Source organism: Lichenostomus cassidix, unplaced genomic scaffold, assembly GCF_008360975.1.
Source record: "Lichenostomus cassidix isolate B80296 unplaced genomic scaffold, HeHo_3.0 HiC_scaffold_47, whole genome shotgun sequence".
Lineage (NCBI taxonomy): Eukaryota > Metazoa > Chordata > Aves > Passeriformes > Meliphagidae > Lichenostomus > Lichenostomus cassidix.
The window spans coordinates 574558-602522 of NW_028147553.1; the positions used below are offsets into that span (position 1 = coordinate 574558).

General features: G+C 55.6%; 1 long non-coding RNA gene across 1 annotated transcript in view; it reads right to left on the reverse strand.

The window, feature by feature from the left end:
• Nucleotides 1–678: 678 nt before the first annotated feature.
• The window catches only part of LOC146422083 (uncharacterized), a 163964-nt gene continuing 136677 nt past the window's right edge, over nucleotides 679–27965 (reverse strand). Inside the window, exon 3 of the long non-coding RNA XR_014848363.1 lies at nucleotides 679–717. This is a non-coding gene — a long non-coding RNA (uncharacterized LOC146422083). The remainder of the gene's footprint in view (nucleotides 718–27965) is intronic.

Consider the following 27965-nt stretch of genomic DNA (forward strand, 5'->3'; position numbering starts at 1 on the left):
GACGCACGGACCGCTGCTATCGCTTTGTCCCTGTTTGTTCCTGTGGCCCTACGTGTCCTTCCACTCCTCTTTTTCTCTCTGTCTCTCCTTGTGTCTGTCATAGCTACGAACAGATGCCACTCACAGCACACACCGTGTGAGGGTCTCCTTTGCACATCCATTCCTTCCCAGGTGTTTCTAGAGAACGTCCCAAGTTCCATCCTAAACACTACCTCGACACAGGAGGGTGCTGTAGAAGTGGACTCCTGTCACTTCCAGTCTGCCGTCTTGCATTTCAAAGCCATTGCCTACATAGCACCCTTTGTGCTCAGAATTGCACTTCTTTCCAACACCCACGTCCCATGTCTTACACGCGGCACTGACAACTCACAGGTGTCACAATTATTGCACCGAGCCTGTAAACACGACCTGCACAACTCTCCCTATGTGCACCCACTATCACTTTGTAGTTTTCCCTCTCTCTATCAAAACTATGCCTGAACAGGTGCCCAGATTCCAACTGCTCCGTGCTGGCTTCTCAGTAATACATGCCTCCTGCTCTGGCAAGTGCAACACTTTTGAAACATGACACATACCTTCTCATACCAGCATACTTAGCACAGCCAGAGTTGCATGCTCCCCCAGGACAGATTCTTCTCCATTTCTGCCTTGACCCTCACACCAGTGCCAGCCCATGGGGCTCCACATGGATGCAGTGTCCTTGCAATACAGGCAACCCTGAGAAACACACAAAGACTGTTGCTGCAGCCTGTACATCCCTGCACGTTCCTTGTCACCGAGACACTTCAAGGCACATTCTTTCCTCCAGCTTTTCCAAGCCTCTTCAACAATCCATAACCTCCTCACCGTCTCCTTCTATGTCCATTCACCTACTTCATCCTTGTCACCAGCCCACTCCCAGGCTTTCCTGTTCCATACTCCTCCTACTTCCTGACCCAAACCTCCACGTACAATTCTATTCCAGGGAGGGTTATCATGTACTCATCATTCTTCTTTACCAAAACATTCATATACACTTGTATCCACCAGTCTCCCTCAAGACAGCTACTTTGCACTGCCTGACCGACTGACCGACTGAAAGTCAGCCAGCCAGCCAGCCAGCCAGCCACCCAGCCAGCCAGCCAGCCAGCTATCTACCTACCTACCTACCTACCTACCTACCTAGCTGATGACATCCAGGGAAAATTCTTCCTCATTCATCTCACTTTCTGGAAGATGTCAAACCCTGCAGCTGTACTCCAAATGTTCCAAGCTTCAGCATGCACCTAGCAAGGAGGATATGCATTGTACCCACTGTCCCCCAGCTCAGGGGGGAATGGGAGGCCTCTGCCTACATGCTGTCACCTCTGCTGCCAGGCCATAAACATGGCCTCCTTGGCCCACCTGTGCAAACCCTCATCCAGCCCCATGTGCCATAAAGAAAACATTTTCATGTCACAGTTACCTTACAGGGCCTTTCAATGCATTCCACATGCTTTACAGTGCAGCAATGCATGTATATGCACACATCTGGAGCCTGCTGTAAGATGCTGACGCTGCTTTGCCAGGGGGACAGGCCTGGCCATCGGCCCATGACTTCAGTCTATATTAACTCACCTCAGGATGCCCCTGGCACCCTATGGACCGCTCCTATTGCTGTGTCCCTGTTCGTTCCTGTGGCCCTACCTGTCCCTCCTGTCCTCTTTTTCCCTTCCTCTCTGTCCTTGTGTGTTTCAAACCTAAGACCAGATGCCAGTGACAGGACACACCGTGGGAGGGTCTGCTTTGCACATCCATTCCTTCCCAGGTATTTCTAGAGAACGTCCCAAGTTCCATCAGAAACAGTACCTCGACACCAGAGGGCGCTGTAGGAGTGGATTTCCATCACTTTTGGGCCTGCCGTCCTGCATTTCAAAGCCCTTGCCTTCGTAGCAGCCTTTCTGCTCAGAACTGCAATTCTTTGCAACACCCACGTCTTACACATGTCTTACCGTGTCTTACACATGCCACTTACACCTTCCAGGTCTCACAATTACTGCAGTGAGCCTGTAAACACGACCTGTACAAGTCTCCCCATGTGCATACAGTATCCCTCTCCCTATGTGCACACAGTATCTCTTTGTACTTTTCTCTTTCACTCTCCAATCTATGCCTGAGCATGTAGCAACATTCAAGTGCTCCATGCTCGCTTCTCAGGAATCCATGCCTCCTGCTGTGGCAAGTGCAACACTTTTGAAACGCGACACATACCTTCTCATATCAGCATACTTAGGACAGCCAGAGCTACATGCTCCCCCCGGACAGATTCTTCTCCATTTCTGCCTTGACACTCAAACCACGTGCCAGCCCATGGAGCTCCACACGGATGTAGTGCCCTTGTCATACAGGCAACCTGGTGAAACACAGAAATACTGTTGCTGCAACCTGTACATCTCTGCTTGTTCCCTGTTACAGAGACACTTCAAGGTACATTCTTTCCTACAGCTTTTGCAACACTTCTCTACCATCCATAACCTGCTCAGTGCCTCCTTCTATGCCCATTCACCTACTTCATCCTTGTCACCAACCCACTGCCAGGCTTTCCTGTTCCATACTCCTCCTACTTCCTGACCCAAAAATCCACGTAGCATTCCATTCCAGGGAGGGTTATCACATAGTCATCATTCGTCTTCACCTAAGCATTCATATCCACCTGTATCCACCAGTCTTCCTCAAGACAGCTACTTGGCACTTACTCACTCACGGACAGACAGTGAGCCAGCCACCTACCTACCTACCTACCTAGCTAGCTAGCTAGCTAGCTGATCACATGTAGGGAAAATCATTCCTCATTCATGTCACCTTCTGTGAGAGGTCCAAGCCTGCAGCTGCACTCCAAATGGTCCAAGCTTCAGCGTGCACCGAGCAAAGAGGATCTGCTTGCAGGAAGTAGGTTTGTACCCACTGTCCCCCAGCTGAGGGGGGAACAGGAGGCCTTTGCCTACATGCTGTCATGTCTGCTGCCAGGCCATAAATATCTACCCTCCTTGGCCCACCCGTGCAAATCCTCATCCAGCCCCACATGCCATAAACATACCATTTGCATGTCACAGTTACCTTTCAGGGTCTTTCAATGCATTCCACATGCTGTGCAGTGCTAGGCCTTGCCCTGCAGCAATGCATGTATGTCCACACATCTGCAGCCTGCGGCAAGACGCTGCCCCTGCTTTGCCAGGGGGACAGGCCTGGCCATCGACCCATGACTTCAGGCTACATTAACCCACCTTGGGATGGCCCCGGGACCTATGGACCGCTCACATTGCATTGTCCCTGTTTGTTCCTGTGGCCCGACCTGTCCCTCCGCTCTTCTTTTTCTCTTCCTCTCTCTCCTTGTGTCTTTCAAACCTAAGACCAGATGCCACTGACAGGACACACCGTGTGAGGGTCTCCTTTGCACATCCATTCCTTCCCAGGTATTTGTAGAGAACGTCCCAAGTTCCATCCTAAACACTACCTCGACACCAGAGGGCGCTGTAGGAGTGGATTTCCATCACTTTTGGGCCTGCCGTCCTGCATTTCAAAGCCCTTGCCTTCGTAGCAGCCTTTCTGCTCATAACTGCAATTCTTTGCAACATCGACCTCCTAGACATGTCTTACCGTGTCTTACTCATGCCACTTAGACCTCCCAGGTCTCACAATTACTGCAGTGAGCCTGTAAACACGACCTGTACAACTCTCCCTATGTGCATACAGTATCCCTCCCCCTATGTGCACACAGTATCTCTTTGTACTTTTCTCTTTCACTCTCCAATCTATGCCTCAACATGTAGCAAAATTCAACTGCTCTATGCTTGCTACTCAGGAATACATGCCTCCTGCTCTGGCAAGTGCAACACTTTTGAAACGTGATACATACCTTCTCATATCAGCATACTTAGGACAGCCAGAGCTACATGCTCCCCGAGGACAGATTCTTTGCCATTTCCGCCTTGACAATCACACCGAGTGGCAGCCCATGGAGCTCCACATGGATGTAGCGTCCTTGCAATACAGGCAACCCTGTGAAACACAGAAAGGCTGTTACTGCAACCTGTACATCCCTGCGCGTTCCTTGTCACCGAGACAGTTCAAGACATGTTCTTTCCTCCAGCTTTTCCAAGCCTCTTCTACAATGCATAACCCCATCAGTGCCTTCTTCTAAGCCCATGCAGCTACTTCATCCTTGTCACTTACCTGCTCCCAGGCTTTCTTGTTCTATACTCCTCCTACTTCCTGACCCAAACCTCCACGTACCATTCCATTCCAGGGAGGGTTATCATGCACTCATTCTTCTTCAGCAAAACATTCATATACACCTCTGTTTACCAGTCTCCCTTAAGACAGCTACTTTGCTGTGACTGACTGACTGACTGACTGACTGACAGACAGCCAGCCAGCCTGCCAGCCAGCCAGCCAGCCAGCCAGCCAGCTAGCTAGCTAGCTAGGTAGCCAGCCAGCCAGCCAGCCAGCCAGCCAGCCAGCTAGCTAGCTAGGTAGCCAGCCAGCCAGCCAGCCAGCCAGCCAGCCAGCCAGCTAGCTAGCTAGCTATCTGATCAAATCCAGGGAAAATTATTCCTCAGTTATCTCACCTTCTGCAAGAGGTCAAAGCCTGCAGCTGCACTCCAAGCTGTGGAAGCCTCAGCATGCAGCAGGTCCAGAGGATACCCTTGCAGGAAGCAGGTTAGTACCCACTGTCCCCCAGGACAGGGGGGAACAGGAGGCCTTTGCCTACATGCTGTCATCTGTGCTTACAGGCCATAAACATCTACCCTCTGTGGCCCACGTGTGCAAACCCTCATCCAGCCCCACATGCTACACACATGCCATTTTCATGTCACAGTTACCTTACAGGGTCTTTTTATGCATTCCACATGCTGTGCAGTGCTAGGCCTTTCATGGCAGCACTGCATATAAATCCACAGATCTGCAGCCTACTGCAAGATGCTGCCCCTGCTTTGCCAGGGTGACAGGCCTGGCCATCGGCCCAAGACTTCGGGCTATATTAAGCCACCTCAGGATGCCCCCGGGACCTATGGACCGCTCCTGTTGCTGTGTCTGTGTTCGTTCCTGTGGCCCTACCTGTCCCTCCTCTCCTCTTTTTCCCTTCCTCTCTGTCCTCGTGTCTTTCAAATCTAAGACCACATGCCATTGACAGGACACAACATGTGAGGGTCTCCTTTGCACATCCACTCCTTTCCAGTTATTTATAGAGAACGTCACAAGTTCCATCCTAAACAGTACCTCGACACCAGAGGGCGCTGTAGGAGTGGATTTCCATCACTTTTGGGCCTGCCGTGCTGCATTTCAAAGCCATTGCCTTTGTAGCAGCCTTTCTGCTCAGAACTGCAATTCTTTGCAACACCCACGTCTTACACATGTCTTACCGTGTCTTACACATGCCACTCACACCTCACAGGTCTCACAATTACTGCAGTGAGCCTGTAAACACGACCTGTACAAGTCTCCCCATGTGCATACAGTATCACTCTTCCTATGTGCACACAGTATGTCTTTGTACTTTTCTCTTTCACTCTCTAATCTATGCCTGAGCATGTAGCAAAATTCAAGTGCTCCATGCTTGCTTCTCAGGAATGCATGCCTCCTGCTCTGGCAAGTGCAACACTTTTGAAATGTGACACATACCTTCTCATATCAGCATAGTTAGGACAGCCAGAGCTGCACGCTCCCCGAGGACAGATTCTTCTCCATTTTAGCCTTCACACTCAAACCACGTGCCAGCCCATGGAGCTCCACACGCATGTAGTGCCCTTGTCATACAGGGAACCTGGTGAAACACAGAAATACTGTTGCTGCAAGCTGTACATCCCTGCATGTTCCTTGTCACAGAGACACTTCAAGCCACATTCTTTCCTCCAGCTTTTGCAACACTTCTCTACCATCCATAACCCCCTCAGTGCCTCCTTCTATGCCCATTCACCTACTTCATCCTTGTCACCAACCCACTGCCAGGCTTTCCTGTTCCATACTCCTCCTACTTCCTGACCCAAAAATCCACGTCCAATTCCATTCCAGGGAGGGTTATCACGTAGTCATCATTCGTCTTCACCTAAACACTCATATCCACCTGTATCCACCAGTCTTCCTCAAGACAGCTACTTTGCACTTACTCACTCACGGACAGACAGTGAGCCAGCCACCTACCTAGCTAGCTACCTAGCTAGCTAGCTAGCTGATCACATCCAGGGAAAATTATTCCTCATTCATGTCACCTTCTGTGAGAGGTCCAAGCCTGGAGCTGCACTCCAAATGGTCCAAGCTTCAGCGTGCACCGAGCAAAGAGGATCTGCTTGCAGGAAGTAGGTTTGTACCCAAAGTCCCCCAGCTCAGGGGGGAACAGGAGTCCTTTGCCTACATGCTGTCACGTCTGCTGCCAGGCCATAAACATCTACCCTCCTTGGCCCACCTGTGCAAATCCCCATCCAGTCCCACATGCCATAATCATACCATTTGCATGTCACAGTTACCTTACAGGGTGTTTCAATGCATTCCACACGCTGTGCAGTGCTAGGCCTTGCACCGCAGCAATGCATGTATATCCACACATCTGCAGCCTGCTGCAAGACGCTGCCCCTGCTTTGCCAGGGGGACAGGCCTGGCCATCGACCCATGACTTCAGGCTACATTAACCCACCTCAGGATGTCCCTGGGACCTTTGGACCACTCCTATTGCTTTGTCCCTGTTTGTTCCTGTGGCCCTATGTCAGAGACTGAAATAGTTCATGCCTCAAACATTGATATAAAGTTTTGCTCATTATAACAAAAAGTGTATAAAGAAGCTACAATCACAGAAACTTCCCTGAAGATACCTGACTGGGACTTTGGACTGAGTCAAACTGCTAAGATTAGATAAAGGGAAACCTATTGTTCAATCATCTCAAGCTGAGGGAAAGGTATGCATACACAAAGGCCAAAGCCACCAGCTGTGCTGAGAATCATCCCTGGCTGAGTTTGGGGTGGGGGCAGAGCACAGCTCACAGAAGCCAGGTTTACACAGACTGGCCCAGCTGTGGAAGCCCCAGCCTCACTGGCTACATCCACGGGACTTTCACGTGAGAGGCAGCCGAGGGGGAGTCACAATCTATCAAACACCCCCCCCAGAGTGCTAGGCTTTGCACCACAGGACTGCAGGTGATGCAAGCAGAGTCTGCGGCTAGAGACTGCCCCCTCCCGCGGGGGGACATGCCTGGATATTGCCCCTGGCCTGAGTGTATATTAACCCATGGCATTCTGTGCTTTTTGGGGGGACCACCACCACCACCGAGAAGATCGGCCGGAGAGGATCAACGCAACATCTTTGGGATCCACGGATGGTGATATTTTCTCTTTCCCTCTTTCTGTCCCCCCCACCTCTTTTCTTACTTCTCTTTTTCTCTCTTTTCTTCTCTCTCTCTCATATTTTCTCTCAAATAAAACTCATACTATTGACTGGCATATGGTCTCGTTTGTACCTTAATTCGGGCAGAGGTCTTTCTAAAGAACCTTAATAATTGGATCATAACACCCTACCTGTCCCTCCTCTCTTTTTTTTCTCTTCCTCTCTGTCCTTGTGTCTTTCAAACCTAAGACCAGATGCCAGTGACAGGACACAGCGTGTGAGCATCTCCTTTGCACATCCATTCCTTCCCAGGTATTTCTAGAGAACGTCCCAAGTTCCATCCTAAACACTACCTCGACACCAGAGGGCGCTGTAGGAGTGGATTTCCATCACTTTTGGGCCTGCCGTCCTGCATTTCAAAGCCCTTGCCTTCGTAGCACCCTTTCTGCTCAGAACTCCAAGTCTTTGCAACTTAGACCTCCTAGACATGTCTTACTGTGTCTTACACATGCCACTTAGACCTCACAGGTCTCACAATTACTGCAGTGAGCCTGTAAACACGACCTGTACAACTCTCCCTATGTGCATACAGTATCCCTCCCCCTATGTGCACACAGTATCTCTTTGTACTTTTCTCTTTCACTGTCCAATCTATGCCTCAACATGTAGCAAAATTCAACTGCTCTATGCTTGCTACTCAGGAATCCATGCCTCCTGCTCTGGCAAGTGCAACACTTTTGAAACGTGATACATACCTTCTCATATCAGCAGACTTAGGACAGCCAGAGCTACATGCTCCCCGAGGACAGATTCTTTGCCATTTCCGCCTTGACAATCACACCGAGTGGCAGCCCATGGAGCTCCACATGGATGTAGCGTCCTTGCAATACAGGCAACCCTGTGAAACACACAAAGGCTGTTACTGCAACCTGTACATCCCTGCGCGTTCCTTGTCACCAAGACAGTTCAAGACATGTTCTTTCCTACAGCTTTTGCAAGCCTCTTCTACAATGCATAACCCCATCCGTGCCTTCTTCTAAGCCCATGCAGCTACTTCATCCTTGTCACTTACCTGCTCCCAGGCTTTCTTGTTCTATACTCCTCCTACTTCCTGACCCAAACCTCCATGTACCATTCCATTCCAGGGAGGGTTATCATGTACTCATTCTTCTTCAGCAAAACATTCATATACACCTCTATTTACCAGTCTCCCTTAAGACAGCTACTTTGCTGTGACTGACTGACAGACTGACTGACTGACAGCCAGCCAGCCAGCCTGCCAGCCAGCCAGCCAGCCAGCCAGCCAACCAACCAACCAGCCAGCCAGCCAGCCAGCTAGCTAGCTAGGTAGCCAGCCAGCCAGCCAGCCAGCCAGCCAGCTAGCTAGCTAGCTAGGTAGCCAGCCAGCCAGCCAGCCAGCCAGCCAGCTAGCTAGCTATCTGATCAAATCCAGGGAAAATTATTCCTCAGTTATCTCACCTTCTGCAAGAGGTCAAAGCCTGCAGCTGCACTCCAAGCTGTGGAAGCCTCAGCATGCAGCAGGTCCAGAGGATACCCTTGCAGGAAGCAGGTTAGTACCCACTGTCCCCCAGCTGAGGGGGGAACAGGAGGCCTTTGCCTACATGCTGTCATCTGTGCTTACAGGCCATAAACATCTATCCTCCCTGGCCCACGTGTGCAAGCCCTCATCCAGCCCCACATGCTACACACATGCCATTTTCATGTCACAGTTACCTTACAGGGTCTTTTTATGCATTCCACATGCTGTGCAGTGCTAGGCCTTTCATGGCAGCACTGCATATAAATCCACAGATCTGCAGCCTACTGCAAGATGCTGACCCTGCTTTGCCAGGGTGACAGGCCTGGCCATTGGCCCAAGACTTTGGGCTATATTAAGCCACCTCAGGATGCCCCTGGGACCTATGGACCGCTCCTGTTGCTGTGTCTGTGTTCGTTCCTGTGGCCCTACCTGTCCCTCCTCTCCTCTTTTTCCCTTCCTCTCTGTCCTCGTGTCTTTCAAATGTAAGACCACATGCCATTGACAGGACACAACATGTGAGGGTCTCCTTTGCACATCCACTCCTTTCCAGTTATTTATAGAGAACGTCCCAAGTTCCATCAGAAACAGTACCTCGACACCAGAGGGCGCTGTAGGAGTGGATTTCCATCCCTTTTGGGCCTGCCGTCCTGCATTTCAAAGCCCTTGCCTTTGTAGCACCCTTTGTGCTCAGAACTGCAATTCTTTGGAACACCCACGTCTTACACATGTCTTACCGTGTCTTACACATGCCACTCACACCTCACAGGTCTCACAATTACTGCAGTGAGCCTGTAAACACGACCTGTACAACTCTTCCTACGTGCATACAGTATCACTCTCCCTATGTGCACACAGTATCTCTTTGTACTTTTTCCTGTCTCTGTCAAAACTATGCCTGAACATGTAGCAAAATTCAAGTGTTCCATGCTTGCTTCTCAGGAATGCATGCCTCCTGCTCTGGCAAGTGCAACACTTTTGAAACGTGACACATACCTTCTCATATCAGCAGACTTTGGAAAGCCAGAGCTGCACGCTTCCCCAGGACAGATTCTTCTCCATTTTTGCCTTGATACTCCAACCACGTGCCAGCCCATGGAGCTCCACATGCATGTAGTGTCCTTGTAATACAGGCAACGTGGTGAAACACAGAAATACTGTTACTGCAACCTGTACATCCCTGCCCGTATCCTGTCACCGAGACAGTTCAAGACATGTTCTTTCCTACAGCTTTTGCAAGCCTCTTCTACAATCCATAACCCCATCTGTGCCTTCTTCTAAGCCCATACACCTACTTCATCCTTCTCACTTACCTGCTCCCAGGCTTTCTTGTTCCATACTCCTCGTACTTCCTGACCGAAACCTCCACGTACAATTCCATTCCAGGGAGGGTTATCACGTACTCATCATTCTTCTTCACCAAAACATTCATATACACCTCTATTCACCAGTCTCCCTTAAGACAGCTACTTTGCTGTGACTGACTGACTGACTGACTGACAGCCAGCCAGCCAGCCAGCCAACCCACCAGCCAACCAACCAGCCAGCCAACCAATCAGCCAACCAGCTAGCTAGCTAGCTAGCCAGCCAGCCAGCCAGCTAGCCACCTAGCTAGCTAGCTAGCTAGGTAGCCAGCCACCTAGCTACCTAGCTAGCTAGGTAGCCAGCCACCTAGCTACCTAGGTAGGTAGGTAGGTAGGTAGGTAGGTAGGTAGCCAGCCACCTAGCTACCTAGCTAGCTAGGTAGCCAGCCACCTAGTTACCTAGGTAGGTAGGTAGGTAGGTAGGTAGGTAGGTAGCCAGCCACCTAGCTACCTAGCTAGCTAGGTAGCCAGCCACCTAGTTACCTAGGTAGGTAGGTAGGTAGGTAGGTAGGTAGGTAGCCAGCCACCTAGCTACCTAGCTAGCTAGGTAGCCAGCCACCTAGTTACCTAGGTAGGTAGGTAGGTAGGTAGGTAGGTAGGTAGCCAGCCACCTAGCTACCTAGCTAGCTAGGTAGCCAGCCACCTAGTTACCTAGGTAGGTAGGTAGGTAGGTAGGTAGGTAGGTAGCCAGCCAGCCAGCCAGCCAGCCAGCCAGCCACCTACCTACCTACCTACCTAGCTAGCTAGCTAATCAAATCCAGGGAAAATCATTCCTCAGTCATCTCACCTTCTGCAAGAGGTCAAAGCCTGCAGCTGCACTCCAAGCTGTTGAAGCCTCAGCATGCAGCAGGTCCAGAGGATACCCTTGCAGGAAGCAGGTTTCTACCCACTGTCCCCCAGCTCAGGGGGGAACAGGAGGCCTTTGCCTACATGCTGTCATCTGTGCTTACAGGCCATAAACATCTACCCTCCCTGGCCCACCTGTGCAAATCTTCATGCATCCCCCCATGCCATAATCATGCCATTTTCATGTCACAGTTACCTTACAGGGTCTTTCAATGCCTTCTACATGCTCTGCAGTGATAGGCCTTTCACTGCAGCATGGCATATATATCCACACAGCTGCAGCCTGCTGCAAGATGCTGACCCTGCTTTGCTAGGGGGACAGGCCTGGCCATCGGCCCATGACTTCGGGCTATATTAACCTACCTCAGGATGCTCCTGGGACCCATGGACCGCTCACATTGCTTTGTGCTTGTGCCTTATACCTACTAACAAATGACAGTGAGAGGACACACTGTCTGAGCATCTCCTTTGCATATTCATTCGTGCACTGCTATTTCTACAGAATGTCACACATTCCATTAATACAACTATCTACACACAGGAGGACACTGTAGGAGTGGACTTAGTTGCAGCCTGCCGTGTTGCATTTGAAAGCCATTTCCATCATAGCAGTCTTTCTGTTCAGAACTCCAATTCTTTCCAACACCTACCTCCCATGTCGTACCCATGGCACTTAAAAATCACAGGTGTCATCTCACAAGTGCAGCACCCAGCCTGTCAACACACCTCGCACAATTCTCTAGATGCGCACAGAGGATCTCTTTGCACTTCTCACTTTCACTCTCAAATCTCTGCCTCAGCACGTACAATACCTCAACCCCTCCACTTTTGCTTCTCAGCAATGCATGCCTCCTACTATGGCAACTGCAACACTTCTGAAATACAACACATACCTTCCCATATCCACATCTGTAGGACAGCCACAGCTGCATGCTCCAAGAGGACACATTCTTCTCCATTTCTGTCTTCACCGTCACACCCAGTGCCAGCAGATGTAGCTCCACACGGACGCAGCAGCATTGCGACACAGGCAGCCCTGTGAAACACACAAATCCCATCACTGACACCGTCCATCCCTGCCCATCCCTGTCAGCGAGACATTTAAGGCCGCCGTCTTTCCTACAGCTTTTCCAACACAGTTATACAATCATGAATCCCCTCATTGCCCCCTTCTGTATCATTTCACATACTTCATCTTTCTCACTAAGCCACTCCGTGGGTCTCTTGTGACATACTCACAATATGTAGTGGCCCAAACATCCACATAGCATTCCATTTCAGGGATAATTGTCACACATTGCTTGTCCTTGCCCAGCAAACATCCATACATCACTCCATCCACAAGGCTCCCTGCACACAGCCGCTTTGCAGGGACAATGGGCCCTCTCATGACACGCATGGAAAATTATTCCTAGGTCATCTCACCTTCTGGGACAGGTGTGTATGCACTAAGACCTAAGCCAGCAGCTGCACAGCAAATCCACTAGGCCTCAGTATGCAGCGGGCGAGGAGGATACGTCGCAGGAACCGGGTTCGTACACACCGTCCCGCAGCTCAGGGCGGAACGGGAGGCCTCGGGGTACGTGCGGTAAGCTGCGGTCTCACGCAATACACAAGCATCCTCTTTGGCCCACCCGTGCAAAGCCTCACCCAGCCGCACATGAACTAACCGTGCCATTTTCACGTCACAGGCACCTTACAGGCTGTTTCTACTCATTAGGGGCCCTGCACAGTGCTAGGCCACATACCACAGCAGTGCATATAAAGCAAGAGATGTGGAGCCTGCTGCAACTCACCGACCCCACTCGCCCAGGGGGACAGGCCTGGGCACACTCCCGTCGCTTCAGGGTCTATGAATTGATGTCACGATGCTGCGGTGACTCACGCAGTGCGATAAAGCTTTGTTCCTGTCCCTGGCTGTGCGGCCATCTGTTGTTCCAGCGCTCCTTTTCTCTCCTCTTTTGCTCCTTGTGTCTCATACCTATGAGAAATCAAAGGGAGAGGACACACAGTCTGAAGGTGTCCTTTGCCCCTCATTTCATTCTGACCCTTGTCATTTTCATGACCAGCAGTATGGAAACACAACAGGCTACCTGATGAGTGCACTCATGTCACATCCAGCCCGATCCCTTGCATTTCAAAGCCATTTCCTTCGTAACACTTTGTCCGCACAGAACTGCATTCCCTTCAGGCACCTGCCTCCGATCTCTTAGACATGTCACTTGCAACTCACAGGTGTCACAATTTTTGCATCCAGCTGGTACATGCACCCTGCATAGTTTTCTGTATGCACACTGAATATCTCTTGGCACCTCTCTATTTCACTTCCAAACCTCTGCCCCTACATGTATGAGAACTCAGGTGCTCTGTGTTTGTTTCTCACCAATACATACCTTCTGCTATGTATACTATGACACTCTTGAAATACCAAACATACCTTCCCATATCCACATCAGAGGACATCCCGATGTGAAGGCTCCAGCAGGGCACTTTCTTCTAAATGTCTGCCTTCACAATCCCACATGTGCCAGCACATGTTGCTCCATATGGATGCATTACCCTTGCAATGCAGGCAGCCCTGTGAAACACACAAATACCGTCAGTGACCCTGTACATCCCTTTCCATACCTGTCAGCAAGACATGTCAAGCTGCCTTCTTTCCTAAAGATTCTACAACAGTCTTATACAATCAGGAACCCCCTCATCGCCCCCTTCTCTGTCATTTGACAGACTTGATCTTTCTCACTAAGCCACTCACGGTCTTTTTTGCTATGTAATCATAGTATGTACTGACCTGAATACCCACATACCATTCCATTTCAGGGATTGTTGTCACACATTCATCCTCCTTCCTCACTCCATCATTCCTCTAGATCTCCATCCACAGGCCTCCCTCAAGACAGATACTTTGCACTGACAGTCAGCCACCTTGTTATATTCACGGAGAATTACTTCTCAGCCATCTCACCGTCTGGGACAGGCGTGTATGCAATAATGCCAAAGCCCGCAAACCCCCTCTGAATTGTCCAAGCTTCAGCATGCAGCGGGCGAACAGTACACGCTCGCAGGATCCAGGCTCGTACATGCTGGCAGGAGCTAGGTTTGTACATACTCTCCCTCACCTCAGGGGGAAGCAGGAGGCCTTCGGGACCTGCCGTAAGCTCCGCTCACGTGCCACAAACATCTATCCTCTTTGTCTCAGCTGTGGGAAGCATCACCCACCCTTATATGACATAAGCTTGCCATTTCCTATGTCACAGGCACCTTACAGGGCGTTTCCACGCATTCCACACTCTCCGCACTGCTAGGCCACGTACCACAGCAGTGCATATCGAGCAACAGATGCTGAGCCTGCTGCCACACACTGAGCCCACTTTCCCAGGGGGACAACTCCGGCCACCGTCCCGTGGCTACGGGGTCCATTACCTGACGTCACGGTGCCCTCAGGACCCACGCAGTGCTGCCGTAGCTCTGTGAGCCTTTCTGTGCAGGCACGTCTTCTCTTTTCCACTCTCTTTTTTTTTCTTTCCTGGCGTCTTTTTCTCTCTCCTCACGTCTCATACCTAGAAAGAAATATAAGTGAGAGGACACACTGTGCGAGGGTATCCTCTGCACGTTTTCACTTTCATCACGACCCCTGTGTGAACACTTCAGGCCACTGTAGGAGTGCAGTCACCCCACTTGCAGCCTGCTACCTGGCATTTCAAGGCCATCGCCTTTGTAGCACTTGTTCCCCACCGAACTGCCACGCTTTCCAGTAGCTTCCTCCCACGTCTCGCACACGTCACTTACCACTCACAGGTGCCACAGTTACTGCACCAAGCTTGTAAACACGCTGTGCACAACGATCTGTATGCACACACGTATCTCTTGGCACTTATCCATCTCACTACCAAATGCCTGCCTAAACAGGCATGAAAGCAAAAATGCTCCACATCTGCTTCTCAGCAACACATACCATGCAGTACGGCAACTCTGACACGTTTTAAACATGACACATACCTTCCCTTATCCACGTTCAGAGGACAGGCAGAGGTGAAGGCTCCAGCAGGACACTTTCTTCTCCACATCTGCCTTGACAATCACGCCCAGTGCCAGCAGATGTAGCTCCACACGGATGCAGTAGCCTCGCAATGAAGGCAGCCCTGTGAAACACACGAATACAGTCACCGAAAGATCCACATGAAATACACGTCAAATTCCACTCTAGGGATTTCTGTCATAGACTCATAAATCTTTCTCAACCAAACATCCATATACAAGTCCATCCAAAAGGCTCCCTGCACACAGCTGCTTTGCACTGACAGTCAGGCAGCACATTACAAGCATGAAAAATTATTCCTAGGTCATCTCACCTTGTGGGACAGCTGTGTATGTATGCACTTAAATCAAAGCCAGCAGGTCCACTTCAAATCTTCCAGGCCTCAGTATGCAGCGGGCGAAGAGGATATGCCCGCAGGAAGCAGGTTTGTACACAGCGTCCAGCAGCTCAGGGGGGAACGGGAGCCCTCGGGATACACGTGATAAGCTCCCGTCTCACGCAGGCCACAGCTATCCTCTTTGGCCCACCTGTGGAAAGCGTCCCCCAGCCCACAGTCCTCAGCCACGCCATTTTCCCGTCACAGTTACCTAGCAGCATTTCCGGACGCATCGCACAGTCTCCGCAGGCCTAGGCCTGGCACCACAGCACCGCATTCGCATCGGCACATCTGGAGCCCGCCGCGAGACACCGACCCAGTTTTACCAGGGGGACAGGCCCGGGCATCGGCGCACGCCTTCCCCGAAGGAATGAACCCACATCACAACGCCTGCCGGGAACCACGGCCCGGTCATATGCTCTGTCGCTGTCCTGTTATGTGCCCCTACCTGTCCTTCCAATCTTCTTTTCCTCTCTTCTCTTCTCTCTCTCTCTCTCTCTCTCCTTCTGTCTCTTGTACCTACTGACAGGTGACAGTGACAGGACCCACCGCCTGAGTATGTGTTCTCCACATCATTTCCTTCACAGGCATTTATACAAAACGTTATAAGCTCCTTCATAAACGGTACCTGCGCACAACGGGACGCCATAGGAGCGGACTCACCTCCCTTCCAGGCTGCCGTGTTGCATTTCTAAGCCATTCCCCTCGGAGAACTTTGTGACTTTCAAAGAAACCTGTCTAGGAGAGAAACAGTAAAAAACTGAGCTGTCTGCTACATCTGCATACCATTACCAGGCACTTGAACAGCAAGGAAGTGCCCAAACCAGGAAACAATGACTTCATTCTTACCCCTGTGTGCCTACTTACCATCTTTGACAAGTACAAACATTCACTTAGCCCCCGCAGTCACGTACAAACCTGATGGTTCTTACCTGCTTTGGTTTTCCACCTTCATTTCAATGCTTTGCTCCTCATGTACAGCTAGTTCCACCTTTTTTTGTCCGGTTCCATGCGCTTTTGGTTTGTTTGCTCAATGTCTTTTCCTTTTCCTCTGCCATGGTGCCTTTATTTCAATTTTAATTTTTTTTTTTTTTTTTTTTTTTTAAAGGGAGCATGCCACCTCGGGTGCATCTCTGTTCCCTAGCATCCGTGCTTTTCCCTTTTTTCCTGTCTTTTTTTTTTTTCCCATTACCAAATTATATATATTTCTACATATAATATATATTATCAATAAAATGTATATATACTATGCAAGACATCAGACATATAGTAACATATACAAATATATGAATTCCATTATATACCATATATATTATATGTATAATATCTAACATACATTCCATATATTTCATATATAGCACATATGATATAGCCAATACAGATAATATATATTACCTACTACACATTTTATAGCCAAATATGATATGTATAATATCTATATTTCATATATCCACATAAAATACATAACATTGATGTAACATACATATACTAGATATATTATTATACTCAGCTGCTGCTTACCGGGTTGCTGCTCTTCAGGCACCTGTCTGCAGGTGTTTCTGGGGGTGGTGATGCTCATCAGGCAACCGTCTGCAGGTGTTTCTGGGGGTGGTGATGCTCATCAGGTAACCATCTCCAGGTGTTTCTGGGGGTGGTGATGCTCATCAGCCGAACAGCTCGTACATCTGTGCGAAAGTCCAGAAGCCATACCTACTGTTCCAAAAACTGCATTTTTCTGAAAGGAGCGACTATTCCATCTCAAGGTCCTGGTAAACACACCGAAAGCACCAGAGCCCACACAACAGGGCTACGCACTCTCTCGTCCCGGCAGCAGCCGCTCCACCTGCACAGCGTCCCGGCTCAGGCTCCACCCGAGCGCCCCGAACAGCGGCACCAGCCACGCCTCGCGGTGGCCGGCCGCTGCAGGTCCTCTACTCCCTGCCCGTTCCATCGTCCCCGACGTTGCTGTATGTGTGTGCCACTCAGTGTGGAGCACGTGCTGTTTTCCAGTATCTCCTTCTTACCTGCCTAGGCGCCGCGCTGACCGGACAGCCCCCACAGCCCGCAGTCAGTCCGTGCCGCAGACACCCGAGCAGCCGGGCCGCGAGCGCGCAGGACCCGGTGCGGGGACGCGGCCGCCGCCGTCGGTGCCCCCCCCGTCCCGTTCCCGGCGCGGGGACGCTGCCGCCGCCGCCCGCGCCCCCCCCCCTTCCCGGCGCCAGGACGCGGCCGCGGCCGGCGTGGCCCCCCCCCCCAGATTCCCGGCACGGGGATGCAGCTCAGGCTGGCCGTCCCCATTTCCTTTGCGCCGCAAACAAACTGCTGCCGCCGCCGGGACATCCACCTCCCCTCCCCGGAGACGCAGCCCGGGCGGGCGGGTCCCCCACCACTGTCTATCGGCGGCGGCGAGTGCTGCTGCCGCCGCTGCCGCCGCTGCCGCCGCCCCCCCCCCCTCGGCGGCAGGCGCCGCCGCTCCCCCGGCGACTCAGGAAACCTGTACCGCTCTGCGCGCAACAGACCCCCCAGCCTCCACCGGCCTCTCGACCGGGGTCGCCGCCGGCTTCACCTGCAGTCCGCCGGCGCTCCGCCGTCGCCGCCGCCGCCCACGCCGCCGCCCCCGCCGCTCCACCGGCGCCGCTCCGCCACCTCTCCCGCAGCTCCGCCGCAGCCGGCACTCAGCCGCGGAGCGCCGTCGCCGCTCAGCCGCCGCCGGCAGTCCACCGCCGCTGCCCCGCCGCCGCCGCTCGGCCGCCGCCGGCGCTCCGCGGCCGGTTCTCCGCCGCTCGTCCGCTCCCGCCGCCGCCGCCGCGGCCGGTTCTCCGCCGCTCTTCCGCTCCCGCCGCGCCGCCGGCCCAGGCGGTGTCGGCGTAGGGGCCGCCGCGCTCCGCGGCCGCTGCTCCGCCCTCCGCTGCCGCCGCCGGTGCCCTCCGCTCCTCCGCCGCCGCCGCCGGTGCTCCTCCCCCCTCCGCCGCCGCCGCGTGCTCCTCCGCCCCTCGCCGCCGCCGCCGCCGCCCGGCAGGCGTCGGCGGCGCTGGCCGCCGCCGCTCCGCGGCGAGTGCTCCTCCGCCCCTCCGCCGCTCCCGCCGCCCGCCGCCGCCGGCCGGGCGTCGCGGCGCTGGGCCGCCGCCGGCGCTCCGCGGCCGGTGCTCCGTCGCTCCTCCGCCCCTCCGCTGCCGCCGTCGCCGCCGCCGCCCGGCCGCCGCCGGCGCTCACCTTCCGCTGCCTCACCGTAGCCGCCGCCGCTCCGCCGCTCCTCGTCCGCCGCTGGTGCTCCCGGGGGTCTCGCGGGCGGCGCCGGGGGGCCCCTCTTGAGGGGCTCGGAGCCGAGGGGCGGGGAGAGGCGGGCCGGGGCGGAGAGGGGCGGCCCGGGGCGGGGCTTGGCGGCCAGGGGCGGGCCGGGGCGCCGAGGGGCGTGGCCGCCGTTCGGCCGACGGCGCCGGTGCGTATCCCTGAACGCAGGGATCTCGGAAGCTGCCCCCGCCCCGACCGCGCCGCCGCTCTTTCCCGCAAGCCCGCAAGGCTCGCGAGCCGCCGCGGCGGCACTCTCGGGGTGCCCATTTCGTTCAGGCAGCCAGGTACGTTCCTAAACCCCCTGAGAATATCCCGCGGCCGCCCTTTTCGAACGCGTCACAACTGCGCATGCTCGAGCGATGCCGACGCCATTTTGGTAGTCCACGGTACCGCGCATGCTCGAGCGATGCCGACGCCATTTTGGTAGTCCACGGTACCGCGCATGCTCGAGCGATGCCGACGCCATTTTGGTAGTCCACGGTACCGCGCATGCTCGAGCGATGCCGACGCCATTTTGGTAGTCCACCGTACCGCGCATGCTCGAGCGATGCCGACGCCATTTTGGTAGTCCACGGTACCGCGCATGCTCGAGCGATGCCGACGCCATTTTGGTAGTCCACGGCATCGCGCATGCTCGGTACAGCGCGGGTGAGGGTGGGGGTGTAGGGTGAAGGGATTGGGTGCAGGGATCAGGGGTTATAGGGTACTGTAAAAGGCTTCTAGCGAGGGTGAGGAAGAGGGTGGGGTGAGGGGACAGGGACAAGGGATCAGGTCTAGGGATCAGGAGTCATCATTACAGTGAGGATGAGGATGAGGGTCACCATGAGGGTGAGGGAACAGGGCCAAGGGATCAGGTGCAGGGGATCAGATTTTAGGGCTACAGTGAGGGTATAGATGAGGGTAACATGACACTACAGTGCCAAGGGATCAGGTGCAAGGGATCAGGGTTAGGGTTACGATTAGGGGTGCGTTCAGGGGGCGTGGTCTAGGGAGAGGGTTGCAAAGGGGCGGGTCTGAGTCGTCAGGGGGCGAAGGGGCCCAGGTGCAGGGAATAGGGTCTGTGGTCAGGAGGGGGTGTGTCTAGGGTTAGAGTTGTTACAGTATTAATAGAGATGACAGTGCTTAAGATTAGGGGTAATTAGCATCACGAGGTCATTAGTGTTTTCCAGATGCTTGGCATTATTAATGTTGTTACCATATATAAACCTGTTAGCCTATGTAGGGTAATCAGCATCACGAGGGTAGTTGGCATAATTAGGGTCCTTGGCATAATCAGGGTATTCAGCATAATTAGGGGTGTTGTTAGCATAATTATGGTTGCTTGCATAATAAGCATAATTAGGGTTGTTAGCATAATTAGCATAATTAGGGTTGTTGGCATAATTAGGGGTTGTTAGACCCATTAGTGTAATCAACATTGTCAGGGCAGTTAGCATCATCCATATCATTAGCATAAGGAAGAAGGTCATTTGCATAACTGGGGCAATCATCATCATTAGCATTGTGAGGATGATTACATTATGAGTGAGTCCATGACTAGCATACTTACAGTTCATTAGCATAATTTCAGTCATTTCCCTACCTATAGTTGCCACTGTCCTCATCACAGGAACCCATGATTTTCATCCCTCCACAATTAAGACACTTTGCAGCAGGAGGGCAAGCACCTATACAACCACAATGAAGATACCCACCCCCGTGACGATGAGGACAATGTCAACAGCAATCAGCAGTACTAGAAGAGAACAATCATGACCATAATGACCACAATTGTGGTCATTATGCTGCATAAGGTAAGAACAACAATGAGCACATATAGCAGAACAGACAGAAACAATACAACCAGGAGAGGCACAATAGCAAAGATAAGCATAATAAGTACAGGAAGTAGGAAAATGACACCAACCATGGTACGCTATCCAGGAGAGCAGTTAGAAGGTCTGCAGAAACAGTGTAGACGGAGTGGGCGGGGTCGGTGGGCGGGGTCGGTGGGCGGGGTCGGTGGGCGGGGTCGGTGGTGACGTCGGTGGGCGGGGTCGGTGGGCGGGGTAGGGGGGCGGAGTCAGGGGGCGGGGTCAGTGGTGACGTCGGTGGGCGGGGTAGGGGGCGGAGTCAGGGGGCGGGGTCAGTTGTGACGTCGGTGGGCGGGGTCGGTGGGCGGAGTCAGTGGGCGGAGTCAGGGGTGGAGTCACCACCCATGCATGGTGCACACAGTAAAAACAATAATGACCATACATAGCACAACAAACACAACCCATACACTCAAGAGAACCACCATCACATTCAGGATAACTAACCCCAACCCTTTTCCCTGACCCTAACCGTAACCAGATTCCGACCCCAATCCCAGATCCCGACCCCACTCCCAGCCATTACCCTAATCCCAGCCCGAACCCCAATCCCAGCCCTAACCCCAATCCTGGCCCCAACCCCAATCCTGGCCCCAACAACCCCAATCCCAGCCCTAACCCCAATCCCAGCCCTAACCCTAATCCCAGCCCTAACCCTAATCCCAGCCCTAACCCCAATCCGAGCCCCAACCCCAACCCTGGCCCCAACCCTAATCCTGGCCCCAACCCCAATCCTGCCCCCAACCATAGTCCTGGCCACAACCCTAATCCCAGCCGTAACCCTAATGAATCGGAACCCTAATCCCGGCTGTAACCCTAATGAATCGGAACCCTAATCCTGGCCGTAACCCTAATGAATCCTAACCCTAATCGTGGCTGTAACCCTAATGAATCCTAACCCTAGTCCCGGCCGTAACCCTAGGGAATCGGAACCCTAGTCCCGGCCGTAACCCTAGGGAATCGGAACCCTACTCCCGGCCGCAACCCTAATGCCGGCCGTAACCCTAATCCCAGCCGTAATCCTAGCCACAACCCTGACCCTAGGCAGGCCCCAACCCCGACCCCGATCCCAACGAGACCCTGATCTTGACCCTAAGAAGGCCCCAACCCTGACCCTGATCCCAGCCAGGCCCCAGCCTTCACCCTAAGCAGGCCCCAACCCCGACCCCGATCGCAACCAGACCCCGACCGTGACCCTAAGCAGGCCCCAGCCGTGAGCCTGACCTCCACCAGACCCCGGCCCCGACCCTAAGCAGGCCCCAGCCGTGAGCCTGACCTCAACCAGACCCCAATCTCGACCCTAAGCAGGCCCCAACCCCGACCCCGATGCCGACCACACCCTGACCGTGACCCTGAGCAGGCCCCAACCCTGACCCTGACCCAAACCAGACCCTGACCGTGGCCCTGAGCAGGCCCCAACCCCGACCCTGATGCCGACCAGACCCCGACCGGGACCCTAAGCAGGCCCCAACCCCGACCCTGATGCCGACCAGACCCCGACCGGGACCCTGAGCAGGCCACAACCCCGACCCTGATGCCGACCAGACCCCAACCGGGACCCTAAGCAGGCCCCAACCCCGACCCCGATGCCGACCACACCCCAACCGTGGCCCTGAGCAGGCCCCAACCCCGACCGTGATGCCGACCAGACCCCGACCGGGACCCTAAGCAGGCCCCAACCCCGACCCTGATGCCGACCAGACCCCGACCGTGACCCTAAGCAGGCCCCAACCCCGGCTCTGACCTCAACCAGACCCCGACCGTGACCCTGAGCAGACCCCGACCGTGACCCTGAGCAGGCCCCAACCCCAACCCTGATGCCAGCCAGACCCTGACCTTCACCCTAACCAGGCCCCAACCGTGACCCCGATCCCAGCCAGACCCCAACCTTGACTCTAAGCAGGCCCCAACCCTGACCCTGATCCCAACCAGACCCCGAGCGTGACCCTGAGCAGGCCCCAACCCCGACCCTGATGACCACCAGACCCCGACCCCGACTCTGACCCTCATCCTAAGCACACCCTGACCCTGTCCCTGACCCTAACCTTAACCAGATTCCAAGCCTAATCCCAACCCCGACCCTAATCCCGGCCCTAACCCCAGTCCTGGCCCCCATCCCCAATCCTGGCCCTAACCCCAATCCTGGCCCTAACCCTAATCATGGCCCCAACCCCAATCCTGCCCCCGACCATAGTCCTGGCCGTAACCCTAATGCCGACGGCAACCCTAACCCCGGCCGTAACCCTAATGAATCGCAACCCTAGTCCCGGCCGAAACCCTAGGGAATCGGAACCCTAGTCCCGGCTGTAACCCTAGGGAATTGGAACCCTAGTTCCGGCCGTAACCGTAGTGAATCGGAACCCTAGTCCCGGCTGTAACCCTAGTGAATCGGAACCCTAGTCCCGGCCGTAACCCTAGTCCCGGCCGTAACCCTAGTCCCGGCCGCAACCCTAGCCACAACCCTGACCCTAGGCAGGCCCCAGCCCCGACCCCGATCCCAACGAGATCCCGATCTTGACCCTAAGAAGGCCCCAACCCTGACCCTGATCCCAGCCAGACTCCAACCGTGACCCTAAGCAGACCCCAACCCTGATCCTGACCCCAGCCAGACCCCAACCTGGACTCCAAGCAGGCCCCAACCCTGACTCTGACCTCAACCACACCCCGACCGTGACCCTGAGCAGGCCCCAACCCCGACTCTGACCTCAACCACACCCCGACCGTGACCCTAAGCAGGCCCCAACTGTGACCCTGACCTCAACCACACCCCGACCGTGACCCTAAGCAGGCCCCAACTGTGACCCTGACCTCAACCAGACCCCGACCGTGACCCTAAGCAGGCCCCAACCCCGACTCCGACCTCAACCAGACCCCGACTGTGACCCTGAGCAGGCCCCAACCCTGACCCTGATCCCAACCAGACCCCGACCCCGACCCTAAGCAGGCCCCAGCCGTGAGCCTGACCTCCACCAGACCCAGGCCCCGACCCTAAGCAGGCCCCAGCCGTGAGCCTGACCTCAAGCAGACCCCGACCGTGACCCCAAGCAGGCCCCAACCCCGACTCTGACCTCAAGCAGACCCCAATCGTGACCCTAAGCAGGCCCCAACCCCGACCCTGATGCCGACCAGACCCCAACTGTGACCCTGAGCAGGCCCCGACCCCGACCCTGATGCCGACCAGACCCCGACCGTGACCCTGAGCAGGCCCCGACCCCGACCCTGATGCCGACCAGACCCCGACCGTGACCCTGAGCAGGCCCCAACCCCGACACAGATCCCAACCAGACCCCGACTGTGACCCTGAGCAGGCCCCAACCCCGACCCTGATGCCGACCAGACCCCGACCGTGACCCTGAGCAGGCCCCAACCCCGACACAGATCCCAACCAGACCCCGACCGTGACCCTGAGCAGGCCCCAACTCCGACCCCGATGCCGACCAGACCCCGACCGTGACCCTGAGCAGGCCACAACCCCGACCCTGATGCCGACCAGACCCCGACCGTGACCCTGAGCAGGCCACAACCCCGGCCCTGATGCCGTCCAGACCCCGCCCGTGACCCTGGGCAGGCCCCAACCCCGACCCTGATGACCACCAGACCCCAACCGTGACCCCGAGCAGGCCCCAACCCCGACCCTGATGCCGACCAGACCCCAACCGTGACCCTGAGCAGGCCTCAACCCCGACACAGATCCCAACCAGACTCCGACCATGACCCTGAGCAGGCCCCAACCCTGACCCTGACCTCAACTAGACGCTGACCCCCACCCAGACCCTAACCATAGGCACACCCCAACCCTGACCCCCATCGTAACCAGACCCCGACCCCGACCCTCATCCTAACCACACCCTGACCCCGTCCCTGACCCTAACCTTAACCAGATCCCCAGCCTAATCCTGGCTCTGACCCCAATCCCAGCTGTAACCCTAACCCTGGCCCTAACCCCAATCCTGGCCCCAACCCCAATCCCGGCCCTAACCCCAATCCTGGCCCGAACCCTAATCCTGGCCCCAAACACAGTCATGGCTATAACCCTAATGCCTACCATTACCCTAACCCCAGCCATAGCCCTAAGGAATCGGAGCCCTAACCCCGGCCATAACCCTAAGGAATCGGAACCCTAGTCCCGGCCGTAACCCCATTCCTGGCCGTAACCCTAGTCCCGGCCGCAACCCTAGCCACAACCCTGACCCTAGGCAGGCCCCAGCCGCGACCCCGATCCCAATGAGACCCCGATCTTGACCCTAAGAAGGCCCCAGTCCGACCCTGATCCCAGCCAGACCCCGACCGTGACCCTAAGCAGGCCCCAACCCTGACCCTGATCCAAACCAGACCCTGACCGTGGCCCTTCGCAGGCCCCAACCCCGACCCCGATGCCGACCAGACCCCAGCCCTGGCCCTGAGCAGGCCCCAACCCCGACCCCGATGCCGACCAGACCCCGGCCCTGGCCCTGAGCAGGCCCCAACCCCGACCCCGATGCCGACCAGACCCCAACCGTGACCCTAAGCAGGCGCCAACCCTGACTCTGACCTCAACCAGACTCCGACCTTGACCCTAAGCAGGCCCCAACCCCGACACAGATCCCAACCAGACCCCAATCTTGACCCTGAGCAGGCCCCAACCCCGACCCTGACGCCGACCAGACCCCGACCGTGACCCTGAGCAGGCCCCAACCCCGACCCTGACGCCGACCACACCCCGACCGTGACCCTGAGCAGGCCCCAACCCCGACCCTGACGCCGACCAGACCCCGACCGTGACCCCGAGCAGGCCTCAACCCTGACTCTGACCTCAAGCAGACCCCGACCGTGACCCTGAGCAGGCCCCAACCCCGACCCAGATCCCAACCAGACCCCGACCGTGACCCTCAGCAGGCCCCAACCCCGATACAGATCCCAACCAGACTCCGACCATGACCCTAAGCAGGCCCCAACCCTGACCCTGACCTCAACTAGACGCTGACCCCCACCCAGACCCTAACCATAGGCACACCCCAACCCTGACCCCCATCGTAACCAGACCCCGACCCTCATCCTAACCACACCCTGACCCCGTCCCTGACCCCAACCTTAACCAGATCCCAAGCCTAATCCCAGCCATTACCCTAATCCTGGCCCCAGCCCTAATCCTGCCCCCAACCATAGTCCTGGCCGTAACCCTAATCCCCGCCGTAACCCTAATGCCCGCCGCAACCCTAATCCCCGCCGCAACCCTAATCCGCGCCGCAACCCTAATCCCAGCCCCAACCCTAATCCTCGCAGTAACCTTAATCCCGGCCCTAACCCTAATCCCAGCCCCAACCCTAATCCTCGCCGTAACCCTAATGCCCGCCGTAACCCTAATCCCCGCCGCAACCCTAATGTTCTCCCTAGCCCTAATACTGGCTGCTGCGGCTCCGGGTGCCGCTGCGTTGCCCCCGCCACCACCCCTCGGTTCTGGGCGCCGGGGCCGCCCTGCCCCCAGCTTCCCGACGCGGTCCCAGCCGCTGCCGCCCTCCCCCGTCCCCCGCGTCCCTGGCGCGGCGGCTCTAGGTGCCGCGGTCCCCAGCTTCTCCGGGCGCCGCGGTACCCCCCCCATTCCTCGCGGCGGCTTCGGCCGCCCCCGGCGACCCCCTCGCCACCGGCGCGGCTCGTGGGGCCGCCGCGCCCCCACCATTCCCCGTCGGGGCTACCGCGTCCACCGTGCCTCCCGCCTCCCCCCCCACTTCCCCGCACCTGACCTGGGTCGCCGCCGCTCCGCTCCGGCAGCCCTGCAGTTGCTACCGTACAGCGCGAGTCCAGTAGAAGCCCGCAAAGCCCGGAAAAGGGGTTGAACGCATGTCGGGGGCTCCCGAGGGGAGCAAATGGATGCGGGAGCATCAGCGACAGTGTCCGCGGTGCCCCTAGGCCACGTATTACGGCTACGGGCGGCAGGAAGCGGTCCGGTCGGCTCCGCCCACGCCCCGCCCACAAATCCCATAAGGCACCGGCGTCGTCACTTCCGGGGCAGTGCAAGATGGCGCCCGCAGCAGGCGGCAGGGCGCGCGCCGCCCGGAGAGCCTCCGGAGGGCTCTCCGCCGCTGACGCGGGAACCGGAGCAGCGCCGCGGCACGCCGAGACGCAGCAGCAGTCAGCGCGCTGCGCTCCGGCACTCCAGAACCGGCCGCGGCTCCGCGCGAGCGACCGGCGACTCCATAAGGCATGCAGCGCCAAGGCCGCGGCACGGCGACATCCCTGAAGGGCAGCGGACGACGCGCGATGCAGGTAAGCCCATGCGGCGGCGGGTATTAGGCGTAGGGCTACGGTTTCGGGTCTCCGGAACTCGGTTCCGGCTTCCCCGTTCCCGGTTCCGGGTTCCGGTGACACACATCCGGCATTCGGATGACGACTTCCGGCTTCCGGGGAGTCACTTCCGGTTTCCGGTATGTGACTTCCGGTTTCCGGCGAGTTACTTCCGGGTTCCGGTGACTCACTTCCGGCTTCCGGTAGGTGACTTCCGGTTTCCGGAATGCCGCTTCCGGGTTCCGGAGCTCGATTTCCGGTTAGGGTTAGGGGGCGGGATTACGGTTAGGGGGCGGGATTAGGGTTAGGGGGCTGGGTTAGGGTTAGGGGCATTAGGGTTAGGGGCATTAGGGGTTAGGGGGCGGGGTTAGGGTTAGGGTTAGGGTTAGGGTTAGGGTTAGGGTTAGGGTTAGGGTTAGGGTTAGGGTTAGGGTTAGGGTTAGGGTTAGGGTTAGGGTTAGGGTTAGGGTTAGGGTTAGGGTTAGGGTTAGGGTTAGGGTTAGGGTTAGGGTTAGGGTTAGGGTTAGGGTTAGGGTTAGGGTTAGGGTTAGGGTTAAGGGTTAGGGTTAGGGTTAGGGTTAGGGTTAGGGTTAGGGTTAGGGTTAGGGTTAGGGTTAGGGTTAGGGTTAGGGTTAGGGTTAGGGTTAGGGTTAGGGTTAGGGTTAGGGTTAGGGTTAGGGTTAGGGTTAGGGTTAGGGTTAGGGTTAGGGTTAGGGTTAGGGTTAGGGTTAGGGTTAGGGTTAGGGTTAGGGTTAGGGTTAGGGTTAGGGTTAGGGTTAGGGTTAGGGTTAGGGTTAGGGTTAGGGTTAGGGTTAGGGTTAGGGTTAGGGTTAGGGTTAGGGTTAGGGTTAGGGTTAGGGTTAGGGTTAGGGTTAGGGTTAGGGTTAGGGTTAGGGTTAGGGTTAGGGTTAGGGTTAGGGTTAGGGTTAGGGTTAGGGTTAGGGTTAGGGTTAGGGTTAGGGTTAGGGTTAGGGTTAGGGTTAGGGTTAGGGTTAGGGTTAGGGTTAGGGTTAGGGTTAGGGTTAGGGTTAGGGTTAGGGTTAGGGTTAGGGTTAGGGTTAGGGT